Source organism: Perognathus longimembris, chromosome 13 (assembly GCF_023159225.1).
Source record: "Perognathus longimembris pacificus isolate PPM17 chromosome 13, ASM2315922v1, whole genome shotgun sequence".
Taxonomy (NCBI): Eukaryota; Metazoa; Chordata; class Mammalia; order Rodentia; family Heteromyidae; genus Perognathus; species Perognathus longimembris.
Window position 1 is genome coordinate 25,543,796 of NC_063173.1, and position 8,973 is coordinate 25,552,768.

Here is an 8,973-nt window from a genome sequence, read left to right on the forward strand (position 1 = left end):
TAAATTAAGGAAAGGGAAGGGGAAAGAAAGGAAGTCTGAAGATACGTGGAGATGAAAGAAAGAATGGGAAATACTGTGAAAGCATGGAAACTGTGTTGTGGGAAATACAGAGTGTTGTGAAAAGTAGAAAAGGAAGATAAAAGAAAACAACTAGCCAACAAAATAACAACCCACATAGAAAAATCATAGGCTAAAATCATGACAGACTAAATCAAAGCAAATCAGTCATTTCCCTGAGAAATGTGGATACAGACTGATCTCTGACCAAGGTCAATACTCTCTTCCAACATGTGACCCTGAAAGAACTATCTGGTTTTGGTACTGCCTCAAATTCTCGTTTAGGGGCTGTCTTTGAAAGTATGTCTTTTAGAAAATCATAATTCTCTACAAAATCTCTAGCTCCTGTAGTGACTTGGTGAGACCTGGGTACAATATTGTTGGTAAATTGAGACTCTGGAGCAGTTCTCAGTGGAGTACTGGTGCTTGAGTATCTAGATTCTAAAGGACGTTGGAAGTATCTAGGCATGTAAAGTGGTAGCTAGAGGTAAAGTGGGGCACAGCTAGGGAGTCATGAAACCTTTATCACTCCTTAGCCCACATCTTGCCCTCCATAGGGAAGCTGGTGACTCATCTTACCTATATGCCACCCACTCTCTTTGGACCTGATCTCTGGACCCTCATCCTCATCCTCACCCCATATTACCTACTTGTTGGAATTGCTCTTTTTTTCATCTATTACACCTGTCTGGCCTACATCCCATCTAGAATCATTACAGCCACCTGAGACATACAGATGGCACGTGTATCTGTTTGGATGATATCCTTTGAGCCTCCTGGAAGGTAGCTACTATGGCTTACTAGTTAGAGGCTTTGATAACTATTAATCAGTGACTTTCATTACTATATATGACTAGTAATTTTATTTGTGGTTTTCTCTAGAGTTGAGCTTAACCCTGCTGATCAAAATCTTCTGGGATTCCCAGTAGACTTCACTGGCCAAATGGTATAATCATAAATGCTGTTGTCTTCCCCTTTGTTCTACTATGAGGCTGCCTAGTGTTTCTGCAGGCTTGTCTTGAGATTTATTATATTACTATAAATAACCCTCTTTGCGCTCTTTTCCCCTGGTAACTTTCCAAGTAATTTAATCGGTTTCATTATAACTTCTTTTTTGTTCTTTAAAAAAAATTTTAATTTATTTATTTTTATTAATTAAATTTTGTTGACAAGGTGTTATACATAAAGGGTACAGTTACAGTGAGTAAGTTTCTTGTGATATCTTACACCTCATTTTTCTTTCCCTTCCCTAGATCAGGTAGGCATATATACAATACCCAGTGTAACAAAATCATATACAGTAACCATGTAGCATACACCAAGAGAAATTCACCTACAACTTTTTTTTTCAAATTTTTATTATCAAACTGATGTACAGAGAGGTTACAGTTTCATACGTTAGGCATTGGATACATTTCTTGTACTGATTGTTACCGTGTCCCTCATACCCCCCTCCCTCCTCTCCCTTTCCCTTTCCCCCCATGAGGTGTTCAGTTCACTTACTCCAAACAGTTTTGCAAGTATGGCTTTTGTAGTTGTCTTTTTTTACCCTGTGTCTCTCAATTTTGGTATTCCCTTTCAATTTCCTAGTTCTAATACCAGTATACACGGTTTCCAATATACTCAGATAAAATTACAGAGATAGTGTAGGTACAACCACCGGAAGGTGATACAAGAACATCATCAATAATAGAAGCTACAGATACATATGGGACGTTGAAAGTGGTTACAACTGTGATATAACAATCGTTTCCATAACATGGAGTTCATTTCACTTAGCATCATCTTATGTGTTCATAAGGGTATAGCTATATCCCCACACTCATTATAACTTCTTATTCAGGCCAATAAAACATCTAAATTACATTTACACACACTCCTTTACACTCTGTTTTTGTCCTGTGTGTGTGTGGACATGTATGTGATATTTGTTTATTTTCTCAAGCTGGTATATTTCACTTAATATGAGGAGGTCCAGCTCTATGCACTTTCCTGCAAACATCATTATTTCATTCTTTTCATGACTGCACAATTGTGTGTATCTCAATTTCTTTGTCTATTTATTGTCTGATCTATACATGGGCTGATTCCATAGTTTTGCAGTCATGAATAGTGTTACTAAAAACAGGGATGAGTAGGTATTTTGATTGTATATTGACATATTTCTTCAGATAAATGCCCAGGAAGACACATCTAGCAGGATCATAGGGTGTTATATTTTTAGGGTTTTTAGTTACACCCATACAGGTTTTCATAGGGCTATACTAATTTACACTCCTACCAACAGTGTGTAGCAGTTCCTCTTTCCCCACTTCCTCCCCAGAATTTTACTTCAATTAAGATGGAATCTCAATTGCATCTTGATCTTCATTTTCGACTTCTTAGCCAGATCATTAATGCAGCAGTGAGAAACAAGAGAGGAAGGGGTCAAATCACCTCTATTTGTAGATGATGTGTGATCTTATAATTTACAAAACCCTAAAATAAAACACCCTTAGATCTGATCAGCAATCTCAGTTAAATAGCAAGATACAAATTAAAAATATGAAAATTTGTTGTTTTTCTGCATGCCAATATTAAACAGAACAAGAAAGAAATCAGGAAAAGATTTCTATCATTGAATTCATAAAGCAGGCACTCTTACCACTCAGCCATAGCTCAAGCCCTGCTTTGTGTTCAGGTTACATTTTGAGATAGAGCCTTACCTCCTACTCAGGTAAGCTTCTGCAAAAGATTCACCTATAATAAATAGACATACATCATCACTAGTACCATCAGTTTCTTCAGATGTTTTCCCTCTTCCTCTTTTCCACACACACACACACACACACACACACACACACACACACACACACACACACCACTTTACCTTTATCTCATCTCTCTGCCTCCTTTTCAGTTCCCTTCATATATATCAACATAAAACAATTCTGCTTTTCTTTCTTTCTGGGCTAGCCCACTTACATACTAGCATACCAACATTTTGCAACACAGAGATACCACACTAAGCATTTCATGTTTGGATCAGATGCCACCCCTGAATATCCCTTTGACTGAAAGATACAAAGTCTACTGTCCTCTCCAATACGCACATCTTATCCTGATCATAACAGGTCCCATATCTGTCAGTGGACACTTGGTTTATCTCCACACCATGCTATTATGCACTTCCTAAAAGTCTCATCAACAGTATATAAGAGTTACAGTGTTTCTACATCCTTTCCAGCACTTGTTTGGTTGTGTTTACATCGTATTCATCCTAACTACTGGGCCACCATAGTCCACTATAGTTTGATGTACACTTTTCTGATGATTCATGGTGGTAAAATTATTTTTCATGAGCATTTCCAGTATTTAATTGAATTCCATGATTGCTAGTATATTTTATTTTTACGATTCAGAATGTTTTATATTTTTTTTGATTTTTGTTTGGGGGTTTGGTTTTGTTTTTTGTTTTTTTGTGGGGTTTTTTGCCAGAAGGGATTGAACTTAGGGCCTGGACACTGTCCCTGATGCTGTTTTGGTCAATTCTAGCACTGTAGGACTTGAGCCACAGAACATTTCCAGCTTTCTCTATTTATGTGATACTGAGGAATTGAACCCAGGGCTTCATGCATGCTAGGCACTCTACCACTAAGCCACATTCCCAGACTGATATTTTTACATATGTTTTTAATCACATATGTAAATGTAATTTATTTTCCTACTTCATGTATTCACTTCTTACTTTTATTACCTGTACTCTTTGATGTAAAAATCCTTGACATTTCAACTAGATTGTGTTTCCTGTACTTTTGTTACAGAAAGCATAGCCATTGCCGATGCAATAAAGGTTTACTCTCCGTTATGTTGTTTTGTTTCCTCAGAGATTCAAATTGTACATCTCTTATTTAAATCTTTACAATATTTTAACTTTTATGTGATTTTATTGTTGTAAATTACTTTGTGATATTATCATTTTCTCAATAAAATGTATTAGAGAAATTGTATTTTAAATTGAGGGAATTTAGACCTCTTGTTGAAATCACTGATAGATAGACAGATAGACAGATGGATAGATGGATAGATAGATAGATAGTTTAATTTCTATTCTGAGTATAAAGTTGTTAGTGATACTAAAGCTTTCTATTATATATATTGGAATCAGAAGTGTGCGTTTTCCATTTTGTTGTTTTCCAAAATAATTTTTGTACATTGGCATCTCTAGAGTTTTCACATGCCTTTAAAGAATTACTTTCTACATTTTAAACAAAAGTCACTGTCATGATGAGAGGTGTGCCACTACATCTGTAGATTGCCATGGATAGTAAGAAAGTCTTGATAATAAGTCTTCCTATCTAATTTCTAGGTGTCTTTTTTCTTTGAAACGTGTCTTGTAGTATGCAGTATAGGCAGATTTACTCTCAGTCATTTCATGATTGTAGGCAATATGGTTAATGGGATTATTTACTAAATTTACCTGGGTTTGAACAAAGGAAATTTTGCTTATCAGGTTGATTGCTAGACTGGCATTCTTCCACTTGTGACAGGTTACCTGCCTGGATTTTATGCTTTTGTGGGGTTTTTTTTGTATATATGTTTGTTTGTTTGTTTGTTGAGATATTGTCTCCAACCACTTTCTGCCTTGACAGGCTTTGAATTATGATCATCTACATCTCAGCCTCCTGGGCAGCTAGAATACATTGTGACACACTGGGACATGCCAGAAATATTTTCTTATGTACATTCAGAGAGCTTGTTGTTAATATTTACAAATGGAACTAATGCCCTGGTGTTGACTTTGTATTCTGAAGCACTGCTAATTTTAAAATCACTTCCTCTGTGCTCAATATTCAGGGTTTTCCGTATTAGTCTTTTTTACCTATAAACAATGATAATTTTACTTTCTTCCTCTAAATTTGGATTTGTCATTTCTCTATAACCAGAAGCAAAAGATATATTCATAGCATATAGGATTTTCTAGTGAAGAGAGTCGGCACTGGCCAGGATAGACTGCAGAAGATGAAGCAAAGACTAACTGCTGGCGTGAAGGATATGGCTAACTCAGCAGACAAGTACTGGCCATTGTTGCTGATGTCCAGCAGGCTGCTCAGGGTAAGAGGAGAGGAGAGCAAGGCAGCATGGATGACATTATGAAGTACTAAGAGATAAGTCTCCATCCAAGAGTTTATGGTTAAGTGGAGGAACTCATTACATAACACAGATAGAGAAGTTCCTCGAGTATGTTTTCTGAAAGGATAGTTGGTATGCTTCCAGTTCCTGGAATTGATGATGTTATGCTCATAATGTGGTAGCTCGTGGTGAATTTCCTGTGTGAATTAGAAATAGAAATCATTATTATTAGTGAATTAAAATGTTGGATTGATTCACAAGCAATATATTGATGGTATTGTTCAATGATATATTTACTGATTTTAGGATGATTGCATCTGTCAGTTACTGAAAGAACAATGCAATTCTAATAGTAGATTCACCTATTATTTCTTACCTATCAGTATTTCTTTGCTATCAGATACTTGGAAAAGCAACTGTAAGTCACATTTACATGCAGGATTGTTATGTCTTCTCAAAGGATTGGACCCCATATCATGAGGTAATAACCTTCGAACTTATGCTTGTTACAACAAGTTCTAATGCTTCACTACACCTCAACATTTTCTCTTGTGGTTTTTCCCAGGCAGCGTAGAATGTGATTCTCCTACACAGGTTCCCTGAATAATGGGAAGAAATGGCATGGCTTCATGCACAGGTGTTTTCATGACAAGGAAAAAGGTGTTCTTTTTTTTGTTTATTGTCATTGTAACGGTGATGTATAGAGGGGTTACAGTTACATAAGTCAGGTAAAGAATACTTTTTTTTGTTTTTTTTTTTTGCCAGTCCTGGGCCTTGAGCTCAGGGCCTGAGCGCTGTCCCTGGCTTCCCTTTGCTCAAGGCTAGCACTCTACCACTTGAGCCAAAGCACAGTGCCCCTTCTGGCTGTTTTCTATATATGTGGTAATGAGGAATCAAAACCAGGGCTTCATGTATACGAGGCAAGTGCTCTTGCCACTAGGCCATAGTCCCAGCCCCAAGAGTACATTTTTTAACAGTGTCACTGTTCATTTGCTTTCTCCCAGATTTCCTCTCTCTCTTGTATAGTTCATTTTCAACATAGTGTCTATTGAATATCACATGATAGCTTTGCTCACCCTTTCTCCTGCCATTTCTGTGTGCCCTCCTTAGCCTTCTCCAAACAGATCAGCTTACACATAAAAGACATACAGAAAACAATAGAAACAAGGTAGAGTAAAACAAACTCTTGTTTCTATTTCTAGGTGTGTACTTCAATAAATATCATTATACATGATCATATGTACATAGCTACTGAACTTTTGGGATCATCTCCTAAGGATATGCCCTTGTGATCTCAGTGTGTGAATGTCTAGAATCCTGTATAATTTATCATGTCCAAGGGTATTTTTTGTCTTATACATCCAATGTGTTTAGTTGTAGATTTATAGGCACATTCATGTTTTTTTTTTAATGAGGAAATCCATGCAAACTATATTTCTTTATGTCTAGCTTACTTCACTTAATTTTTCCAAGTCTTTCCATTTCCTTGTGAATGGTACAATACCATTCTGTCTGGTGGAAGAGTAGAATTCCATTGTGTGTATATGCCATATTTTCTTCTTCTATTCTTCCATTGAGGGGCATCAGGGTTGATTCTTTATCTTGGCAATGGTAAATAGTGATGCAGTGAAAATGGTTACACTGGTAGCTTTAGTGTGGCCTTGCTTGTGGTCTATTGGATGAATGCCCAGCAGTGGGAGTGCTGGGACAAAGGGAAGCTCTCTGTTTCGTCTTGCTTTGGTTTGGGTTTTTTTGCCAGTCCTGAGGCTTAAATTTGGGGCCTGAGTACTGTCCCTGGCTTCTTTTTGCTCAAGACTAGCACTCTACCACTTGAGCCAAACTGCTACTTCCAGCTTTTTCTGTTTATGTGGTGCTGAAGAATAGAACCCAGGGCTTCATGCCTGCAAGGCAAGCACTCGACTGCTAAGCCCCATTTCCAGCCCTCTGTTTAGTCTTTTAAGGAACCTTCATACTGCTTTCCAGAGTGGTTAAACAATTTACTTTCCCATAAAGGTGTTCTTTCTTCTTGCTTATATAGTGCATCACAGGAAGCACACACTGTCTTGCATTGCTAGTCAGGTGGCAGGATGAAACTGGAAAACCAAAATCAATAGTAGGGAGGGAGATTAATTGAGGTAGGGAAAGACACCTGTTAAGGGACCAAAGGAGCATAACACTACATATTCTGTTCAGAATATCTCCTAAGAATCATGGCTCACTGGCTTCTGCTGTCTTGTTTGTCAGCTGGGTCTCAGAACAGGAAATCACAAGGCTGTGCTTTATCTAGAAGGGAGATACTTAAGCCTCAAAGTTCAATTGGAGTGAGACGTCTATGGGGCCGAGTAGTATCCTATGGAGATTATCAACCCAGGAAGTTTTCACTTCAACCTCCTTTTTGTATTGTAAAAGTGATATACAGAGGGGTTACATTTACATAAGTAAGGAAATTAGTACATTTTTACTGAACACTGCTACCCCTTCCTCAATTTCTCCTGCTATCCCTACCCCCAAACTCTCCTCCCGTAAATTGTAAAGTTCCTTTCCAACATAGTGTCTTGTGACTAACACTCTTGCATTGGTTTACCCTTTGCCCTTTATCTCACCATTTCTGTGATTCCTCTTTCCTACCCCAAATTAGATAAACTATATGCAAGACTAAGGGTACTAAATCAAAACAGTGACAACAGTATAAACCATAGAATAAGAGAAAAAGGAAATAACTGCAAACAGTACACTATTTAAAAAACTCTTGTAATGTACTCATTACCTTATTATGTAACTGTAACATCACCTTTACAATAAAATTAAATAAAAATAACTTCTTGTTTCTTTATCTTAGAATTCATTTCTAATAGCATCATTTTCTATGGTCATATGTACATAGCTCTTGAGCTATTGTGATCCTCAGCTAAAACTATCCTAGACATATTCTAGGGAAACCAAGGAACCTCTGTTTCTTTGGGTCTGGCTTACTTAATATGATTTTTTCCCAAGTCTTTCTGTTTCCTTATGAATGAGGCTATGTTATTCCTTCTAATGGAAGTGAATAATTCCATTGTGCATATATGCAACATTTTCTTGACCCATTCACCTACTGAGGGGCATCTGGACTGATATCATATCTTAGCTATGGTAAATAATGCTGCAATGAAATTAGCTTTGCTTTCGTGTGGCCTAGTTTGTGGTCATTTGTGTAAATACCCAGGAGGAGATTGTTGGGTTGTAGGGGAGCTCTATGTGTCAAGCCCTCTTAAATATACTTAATAATAACCATAAAAAATAACCCTAATATGGGTACATACCTATAGTCTTATTTATTCAGAGGATAACATCTAGAACAAGAGTTCAATATTAACCCAAAAAGGAAAAGCAAGGTGATTCTTATCCCCAATTAACTACCAAAACATCTTGAAGTAGAGTTCTGGATAGTGGTAGAACACTAGCCTTGACAATGTCAAAAGCTAAGGAACAGTGCTCAGGCCATGAGTTCAACCCCTAAAACTACTCAAAAGAAAAAAATGAACTCAGTACTCACTACCTTACATATGTATCTGTAACCCGTCTGTACATACCCCGCACAATAACAGTGAATTTTAAAAAACATATATATAGGCTTGATATTTGTACTATGCATATAACTTTCATATCTATTGTACATAATGCATGGATAAACAAAAACCACTCTAGTACACTATCCTTGATATATATTCTTACCATATACTGTCATGATACATAGGTTAAATTTCTAATAGCATGTAGGACAGAAACATACGATATCCTGAAATATAGAATGGGAGAAAAAAT